This window comes from Passer domesticus, chromosome 1, assembly GCF_036417665.1.
Source record: "Passer domesticus isolate bPasDom1 chromosome 1, bPasDom1.hap1, whole genome shotgun sequence".
NCBI lineage: Eukaryota > Metazoa > Chordata > Aves > Passeriformes > Passeridae > Passer > Passer domesticus.
In genome coordinates this window covers 71,920,932-71,929,653 of record NC_087474.1, presented here as the reverse complement: position 1 = coordinate 71,929,653, position 8,722 = coordinate 71,920,932, and the positions used below count along the sequence as shown (strand labels likewise).

The 8,722-nt window shown below is 45.6% G+C and overlaps 1 long non-coding RNA gene across 1 annotated transcript; it reads left to right on the top strand.

Moving 5' to 3' along the window:
• The first annotated feature begins 4,134 nt into the window (after nucleotides 1–4,134).
• Nucleotides 4,135–6,908, top strand: LOC135302701 (uncharacterized). The gene is made up of 2 exons (XR_010364266.1): nucleotides 4,135–4,593; nucleotides 5,332–6,908. It is a non-coding gene; the product is annotated as an uncharacterized LOC135302701 (long non-coding RNA).
• The last annotated feature ends 1,814 nt before the right edge of the window (nucleotides 6,909–8,722 follow it).

The window sequence follows — 8,722 nt, the reverse complement described above, 5'->3', positions numbered from 1 at the left end:
ATGAAATCCTAGCCACTTCTTCAGTACAGAGACTTGATCAAGACGCAGAGGCATATGACCATTTTGGGATTAACATGAAAATTTTGTCTGGAAGATGAGGAAAGAAGAGGAGGCAAAACTTTAGAAAAATTTCTGAAACTAACCTCCCAATTCTCTATTTTCAATTTGTTTAACAAAGGTGAAGGTTTGCCCCAGAGCTGGAAGACCAGATAGACATCTGATTAAGAGACACTGCAAAAGATAAGGTGATGTGAATCTGAAGCTTACTTCACATGAATCTCTAGTGAAAAAACATATTAACTCTCACTGTTACCAGAGCAAAGCTCCATTGAGGAGTAGCCTTCCAGGTTTGCAAGGGAAGGAGCTGTACCAAAAAATGGCCATATTTTGTAATGATAAAAAAGCACTAGCAAGAATTTGCTGCTCAAAGCCCTCAGTTTCAGTATTTTGACATAGCAGCTCTTTTTTTTTTTTAAATATAAGTTTCTTTTATTTTCTAAATATACAGTTTTCTAAACAGGGAGATAAATCAAGCTGCCAGCAGTTCAGCAGAAGTTAGCTAATAATTTTCTGGGGATCCTTTACCATTTAAACAAATACTTCCCTGAGACCGATCCCTGATGCAATGCTTTCATCACTCCAGCGACTCAGATGCAGGGTAGGATGGCTGCAGCTTTTCCATCAATATGCCTTAGGCCTGGTTGAGGCAGATCATCTAGGCTGACAAAAGGAGAAAATTTATGTTGCCCTGTCCAATTAAATGCTTGGTGTCTCTGCTAAGATGGCCTGGGTTGCCAGTGGTATTTTTAATAGTGCAAACAGCTGCTACCTGAAAAGCCTAACAACCAACTCGTGGCCATGAAATGAGTGCTGTGTGGTGACTATGCGTGATAAGGTCCAGTTTCAGAACAATAACCTCACCAGTGAAAGGCTCTCCAGGCTATTTCCATCACCCATACAGAACCCTTTTCTGACTTATCTTGTGCTGTCTTTGCCCCTGCTCCCCCACCAGGGAGGATATGGGATTTTTCAGCACAAGTTGACTGATAAATTAAATCCTCTACCTCTGTGTTTTTACCCTCGGGGGCAGGAGGGGAAGCAGGGGCCTTTGCTGCTGATGCTGAGGCCATGCAACCTGCGATTGCTTTTGTCCATGGCACAGAAATGCACATCTGTACAAAACACTGCCAGGTCTCCTTGGTCAGGGCTGCAGTGAGTGTGTGACCCAGGAGGGTCCTTGTCCAGATGAGCCTGAGTGGGCTGATCTGTGTGTGCTGGCAGGGCAGGGAGTGTTTCCTATCAGTTGGTGTGATGTCATGGCCAGTCTGCAGCGTGGGAAGATGCCATTTCCTGATTTTCAGGGTAATTGCAAATGGCTAGTTGGAAGAAGATCCTGCTCAGAAGTGGGACAGGCAAGTAAATAAGTAGCCTAACTAACTAACTAACTAACTAACTAACTAACTAACTAACTAACTAACTAACTAACTAACTTTATATAAAAGCACTGGCACTGTGCCTGCTACCAGGTTGGAAAACTGCTCTCTGTGTCTCTAACAGCCCGTATGTGCCACATGGGCTCTTGCTAAATGCTGCAGTGTTAAATGTGCTCAGCAGTGACTCAAAAGAAAGCTGTCTGGCAGGTATATTCTCCATGGGTCCTTTTCATCCCTGGCCTCTCTGCTCAGCATGCCAGCCCCCCGTGTTAACAGGGGAAGGACAAGGCAAATAGCTCAGGGCTGCATCTTAAATTTGACTGATTCTGCTTCATAAAACATCTCAATGGCTGACGCAAATCCTGAAGCACCCAAATGTGCCTAACCCTGCTGGACAGGAAGATGCCCTGTGAGAAGTGGTGGTTTGAAGCAAAGGGAGGTTGCCTGGATCACACATGTGTGTGCATGCACAGAGTTGTGTCATTCTCTTACTTTTCTCACTTGGATGAAACCTTATTTCAAAATTTGGGCCACGGCCTAAATTTGGTGATCTAATGTCTTGAATCTCCCTTTTGTCTTCACAGGACATGAGTTGCCTCAAAAGACCTTGATAAATTGCCCCAGCCAGTCATTAGTGTTACACATCCACATTATCCTCCTGCCAGCAGGCAGTGGGCTGCAGGAGCTGCATCCCTGGCTGCCCCGGGGATGCACGGTGCAGGAGGAACACGTGTGCAGGGGCACGCTCTTGTGCTGGCAGGACTGGGCCCCTGGCAGCACTACAAAGTTCCCCTGCTTCCCAGGGCCCCCAGGGGATAAGACACCTGTCTGGAACAAGAAGAGGCTGGAAAAATGCTGGCCCCAGTCCCTTCTTCCTCACTGAGAGAGGCAGTCCACCCAGCTCAGTGTCCGGTCCCTGCACAGCTCACACGGATGCAGCTGGAGGACTTGGCCAGCAGATCATGTCACTTGTGCATACCTTTAGTGCAGTGGCCAGCAGTTTGTGACTCAAGGACTGCCTGACCAAGGACCAACATAATCCAAACTCTTAGCTTGCCATGCAAGTCTTGGCTATGGCTTCCCCTTGTTGTCTCTTGAACGCCTACCAGCCCCTGCTGCCCACAGCATCCCCTGACAAGGAGTTTCCCTGCTCCAGCATTAATGGATCATCTGCATGTCCCATATTGTCCAATGTGTGTTACTGCTTCATCCATCTTCTGGAGAAGGACCCATGCATCCAAAATGATGCTACAGGGAGGCAAAGGAGACAACCTGGCTCCCAAGCCTGCCCCTCCTCAGCTGATGCCAAACAAAACATCTTGGTACTGTGCACCTGCAGGAGAACCTACAGATAGATTCTGAGTACAAAAGAGTTGCATAACACAAGAGCAGAAAGTGAAACAGTCCATGGGCAGCATTTCTGTCCAGAAGATGTGATGGCATCTCAGACAGGGAAGCTCTAGGAGGTGTCAGGTCATGCCAGGAGTGACTTGGCTCACTTTATGCCATGTGTCATTAAGTCTACTTCCCAAAAAAATGAAGAAAAAAGGGAAAAAGGCAAGAATAATGAGAACATTAGTTGCAAGGATCCACTCTGGGGTGATGAGTGGCCCTCCAATGTTGGCACGGCCTTTGCTACTTCCAAAACATGCTGCAGCCAGTGCCACATGTCACATCCCAATGAAAGAAAGAGTCCTCTTCCCGGAGGGGCTTGCTCTGCCACTTGAGCCTGCTTTGTTTTCCCTTCCCTTGCTTGCCACAAGCCTACCAGCGCTTGCTGCTCGTGCTGAGTGACAGACAGCACTGACAGCAGCGACTTCTGCGGCCGAGCATGGCGTTCTGGCACGTGGAGCTTTGTGAGGCAGCAGGCAACGAGGGCATGGGATCTGCTGAGCAGAGATACTGCACTTTGGAAGCCAGGGCCCTGTCTTACAATGAGGATCAGAGAAAGCAAACTGAGGAAAGGCATGCTATGGCCACAGGGGCTGTTTTTTGTGGGGACAAGGAGAGGGGACTCGAAGCCAGGACACTTACATGCCTTCCATCATGTTGTTCCTGGGCCAGCTGTGCCACCAAGTCACTGCATGTCCTTGGCTGAGCTACCCAACCCCTCATGCCCCATTCTCCATGCCCATATTGGTCTGTCCTCTGGCAGGAGCTGTGCTTGCAGACACGGACTTAACCAGCTGAGAGGCCTCCATTCATCCCTGCCTCTTTCTCTCCTGCTGCGGTGCTGACAACTCATATATTCCCAGCACTGCTCTGTGGTTTCTCTCCAGCTTTGGGAGACCATGTGCCAAATACTGCTGATCAGCCTGCTGACCAGCTACATCTGCTGTATCCAAAGCCAGCCAGAGGCTTTGGAGCGTATGCTCCTCTGTGACGGCTGCCGGTCGCTTGTTGCAGCATGCAGCTTGGGCTGCTGCAGGGCAGAGTCTTGCTCCATGCTCACATCCTGCTCCATGCTCGCCTCCCATGCCCAGCGAGGAAACTGATCCTGATGTGGGGATCAGCCCTTAAACTGAGGGGTTTACACAGCTCTCTGTCCAGTCCTGGCACAGGAAAGACTCCCTAAAAGAGCTTTCTTTGCAGACTTCTGATGTGTCCTGAATGCAGTCTGGCAAGTTGGGGAATTATCTGGGTCTGTTGATACTGAACTGGGTATATCTGTGTCAGATTACAAAATCAGGGTTAAGCACAGGCCTTCTTTGCCTTCTCTCTTTGCTTTTTGACTCTGTGCTGATCTAAACTCTGTAGCAAACTGCCAGAGAAATTCCTGCACCTGTCCCAAAACCCACAGTGGTGGTCATGACATTTCCATGATCATACACTGGGCAGAGCATGCTGGGGCAAAGGGATGTCCTGACCTGTTTTCCAAGACTGAGCTGCTGGTAATTAAGCAACAGATGATGTGCCTCAGGCTTTGATCACCCATTAATGACAATCATGTGGGTCAGCTGGAACAGAAGCTGAAATGTTTGAAATTAAATGAGCTGAAAGGCTCTTTAGGAGCTTTTTCAGGAAAGGGGATATAGTGACTGCAGAGGTGGGCATTATGCTGAATGATTTAACAGAAGGATTGGACCTGTGTGGTGGGAAAAATGTCTTCGTTGCCTCAGAAGCATCTCAGTCTCATGAAGGAATGGCAACACATAAATAGGTACTAGTATATTGTTGTTATTTAGATAGGTGAATTTCTTGATCTGCTGAAAGCCAAGACTATTAATTGCTTCAGTTTTCTTGTATTCCTGAGACCAGATGTAATTCCTCCTGCATGTAAGACTGAAATCTGAAATTCTTGGGGTAAAAACCTTTTTAAGGAACTGGAGGTCTTGTCCTGTGAGCCCAGGATAGTTGGGCAGGACCCTTTTCATGACAGGGTCTGCAGGCAGACAGCAACGTGTTCCAGAGGGTCCCAGGAATCATGCTGTGCTGGAGGCTGTCCAGGCAAGCCAGAGACCGTGGACGCGGTGAATGCAACAGCAGCAGCCCTACCAGAGCTCTGGAACATGTAAATTACCTCTAGTGGGAGTTATGTCATCCCTACTCACATGCATGCTCTTCTGTATATAATAGGCACTTGGCATACTTCTGAAGGAATATTTATTTTTTTATGTGTTAACTCTCTGGAGAGTTGTACCTTGAGCTGATTAGAGGAAAAATTAAGGAAATCGCATATCCCTCCTCACACCTCAGAGTCCTGCACTCCTTAGCCAAACAACCTGCACATTTACTAGTTGCTAGTAAGTGAGGAGGGCAGAGCAGCTGCAGTGAATTCATTGGTAACTTCCAGAGCTGGGTTATTACCTGCAAAGCCTCAGAGTGAGCACAAGCAGACCAGTGTCATCTGTTGCAAAGGGGAAAGCTGGCACAGATGTCTGGCCTGTTGTTTCTGCAGCTCTTGAAGATGAAGAGGAGGGAAACACCCTGATGTGATGGCTGTCATTGCTGCCCTGGGGGGACTTGCAGACTTCTGGCATGGGGGCAATAGGATGCAGCTGCCCTGGACTGAGCTGAGCTGGAGCTGCTGAGGCCCTGCATTGCCGTGGAGGACGACATTCATTTGTGTGCTCTTCAAGCTCCTGTTGTTGATTTTAGCTGCTGGTACTGCAGAAGTGGTTCCAGCCTACTTTGGAGTCATATTCCGTAGCCAGCTCTGACTGTAATGCATTAGATGTGCAATAGGAACACTGGTTTAAAAACAAACAAACAGAACCCCTGCCAATAAGTGTTCTTTGGTCCAGGTACTCTAAATTGTTAAAAATCTAATTGATTATACAGGACTGGAATGACATCTGGGGATGATTCCCTTTCCTCTCTTATGTAATGTACGAGTGTGTCAGCTTCATCAAATGTGGATGCGCCAGCTATTCGTGTGTCAGAAATACTGAGAAAGCCTGGGAATAAAGAGAGTAAGTGATGTACATGTTAAGCTTGCCTGGAAATCATAGTATGTTTCTTTAAATATGGTCAATAAAGGGATTTATCCTCACTGTTAAGATACTTAAGTGCACCCAGAGAAATGTCTGACAGTCTATAGGACCCTTATCAGTAAATGAGACCTGGGAACTTAAATACCCTAAGATGTCTTGATGGCTTCTCATATTTTTCTCATAAACTGCTACAGCAAAAATAATTTTGGAAGGTCTTGGAGACTCTTACACATGCTCTTTGGTTTCATTTTTTGGAGCCATAATTACTACTTTGGCCTGCACTCCTGCTTACGCAGTTTTCTGTGTGAAGTCACAACCTAGCTCTGGAATGGGCTGGAACTCATTAAATCCGAGCAGGATGTTCAGTTCTGTAGATTTCATTTGAAAATCAGTTGGTGATTCTCATATATTATTACAAATTTACAGCTGTCCCTGGTTGATAATTATATTTTAAGTCTGTCCCTCAGATTAATCTGAGTGCATACTTTAAAAAGTTCTGCCATGGCTTTGGTTTAAATAAATTACTTACAGGAATGACATGTTTGTTACTAATCCTCCAGCTTCTGATAGCCAAATTCCGTAATTCTCTTCCAGACTGGTAATTCTTTCTTATGCAAGCAGACCTACTGACTTCACATTTTTTTTGCCCAGTTTGGACCACCACTTAAGCAAATGGTTAATTGTAAACATGTGTTTAGGTCCTATTGACTTCTGTGAGGCTTAAGTGCTGTCTTGAATAGGCATTCTTATCCAAATTGGAGCCAGAAAATTAAATTTGTCCCCCTGCATAAAAGATCAATTCATCTGTTATGCCTCCAATAGAAAGCTAAAAGTTCTTTTGGATTAAGACAGGATATACACTTAAAGTGTAATAAATGTTTCTGAAGACCATGTAAACTCCTAGTAAATAGTAAACTCCTATTCTAGAAGGAGCATTTGCATTCAGAGATGTTAAGGGATAGCTATTTTTGATGCTCTCTGTATGGATACAAAATGCATCTTAACTATATGTGGAAGATAATATTTTGATTTATGTCATTATTTAGTGAAAGAATTGAAGTGATGTGTAACTGGGATGACACTAAGGAATGTAGAGAATTTGAAATTTAAGGCTAGCAGAAGCAATGCTTTTATCAAGTAAAATAAAACGGTTGTATTTTATTTAGAATGAGTTTCTGCTATGCACGATCCCTGATGCAAGTCAGTTTAATGGAGCCAGTGGCCTGTTGATTTTCATTAGAAGACGAAATAGAAAGAGGCCCAAGTTCTGGCTACTTATTTGCATGGACACATGCTGCAAATTCTGAGGGAGCAGCATGGTTTCCCTTTCCTTTTGGCTCCGTTTTGGTCCGACACAGGAAGCAGAACTGGGCAAAGACGAATGTGGGCACCACCCTTTGTATCCCTTTCTCTGTGTGCAAGACAAGCGGGCTGCAGGCAGCATCAGAGGGTAGCCTGGGGGAGGGCACTTGCCAGACCAGCATTTGTCCCATCTGCTTTTCATGCTTGGGTCACACAGTGCACGATCTGGTTGAATCCAGCCTCAGGACAGCCAGGAGTGCTCCCATGGCATGAACAAGAGTGGCCATGCCCTGTGAACGCCGGTAGCCCTGGCTGTTAAGGATCCCGGGGTCAGTGTGAACTGGAAGGCTCTCGATGGCTTTGCAATAGACAGTGGGTGCTCAGCGAGGAGGACAGCTCTGGCTGGTGTGCTGCTGTGTTCAGGGTGCTGGACAGACAGCTTTATATCAATGCATAAAATGGGGATGAGAACCTTTAGGTAGGGAAGCAGGTTCACTGCAAGCAGTAAATCCAAGGGATTGTACTTCTAGCACAAAAGAAGAGGGAAGAAAATCTTATCGAGTCTCTTTACAGATCTTCAGAAGGAGTAAAAGAAAAGGTTAACCTTTGAAAACACTTTCACCAATTACTTGGCTTTCCCATGACATCAGTCCTCTCAGTTTCTACAGTCCTTTGAAGAACAACATTACTAATAACTAACCTCATGTCTTTCATATAATCCTAAATTTTCCTTTGAGCCTTCAAGGAAAATCACAATTTCCCCTGTGCAAAGCTTTGCTTTGAATTTGGAGCCTGAAATTTTATATTTAGGATAATGTGAGGGAGTCCTGGGAGACCAAAAATATTTGCAAAACACTTGGCATATAGTTTTATGGATAGCATTTTAACTGTTCACCAGCATTGCATGTTTATGCACACATGTGATGCATGTCATGGGCACAATGTGTGGGATGTACCTTAATATTCAGGTGTATTGTTTTTAATGCACAAGCAGAAAGCATACATCTAGGCTGTATGTCAGATTCCCATAGTTCAAAGGTGCTGAGAAATATGGTATTTGCACACACATTGGCCTGTCTTCCAGCAGTGTGCTTTTTGATGTCAGTCATACTAACTCACTTTTAAGTCATCCAGAGTTTTAAGAATACTTCTACAAGTAGCTGCAGAATGTTGTTACACTGTGCTGGAGTAATCTTGGTAAGAGAGGAGGGACATTATCTGTAGAAGGACGACACACTCCTTATTTATGAATAGGTTTGGGTCTAGTGGTATCCAGTAAATGCTGAGATGTGGGTGGTGACTAAATGTGGAGCATCCAGATGTGCTCGAGATGTACCTGAAAGAAGGATCTAATCATGTCAACCAGGTGTAGAGTTTCTGTAGACCCTAGGGGCTGCCTTGTCATAGCAGTGGCCTTGGAGGGATATAAGGAAAGGTTGGTTGTTTCCTTAGGTCAGCCATGCTCTTCCTTGCTAATCCACTGGCATGCTCTAAACACCCTGGGCAAGGAAAAGATACTGAACAAATGGGGTTGCAAACGCCTGCAATCTGTGT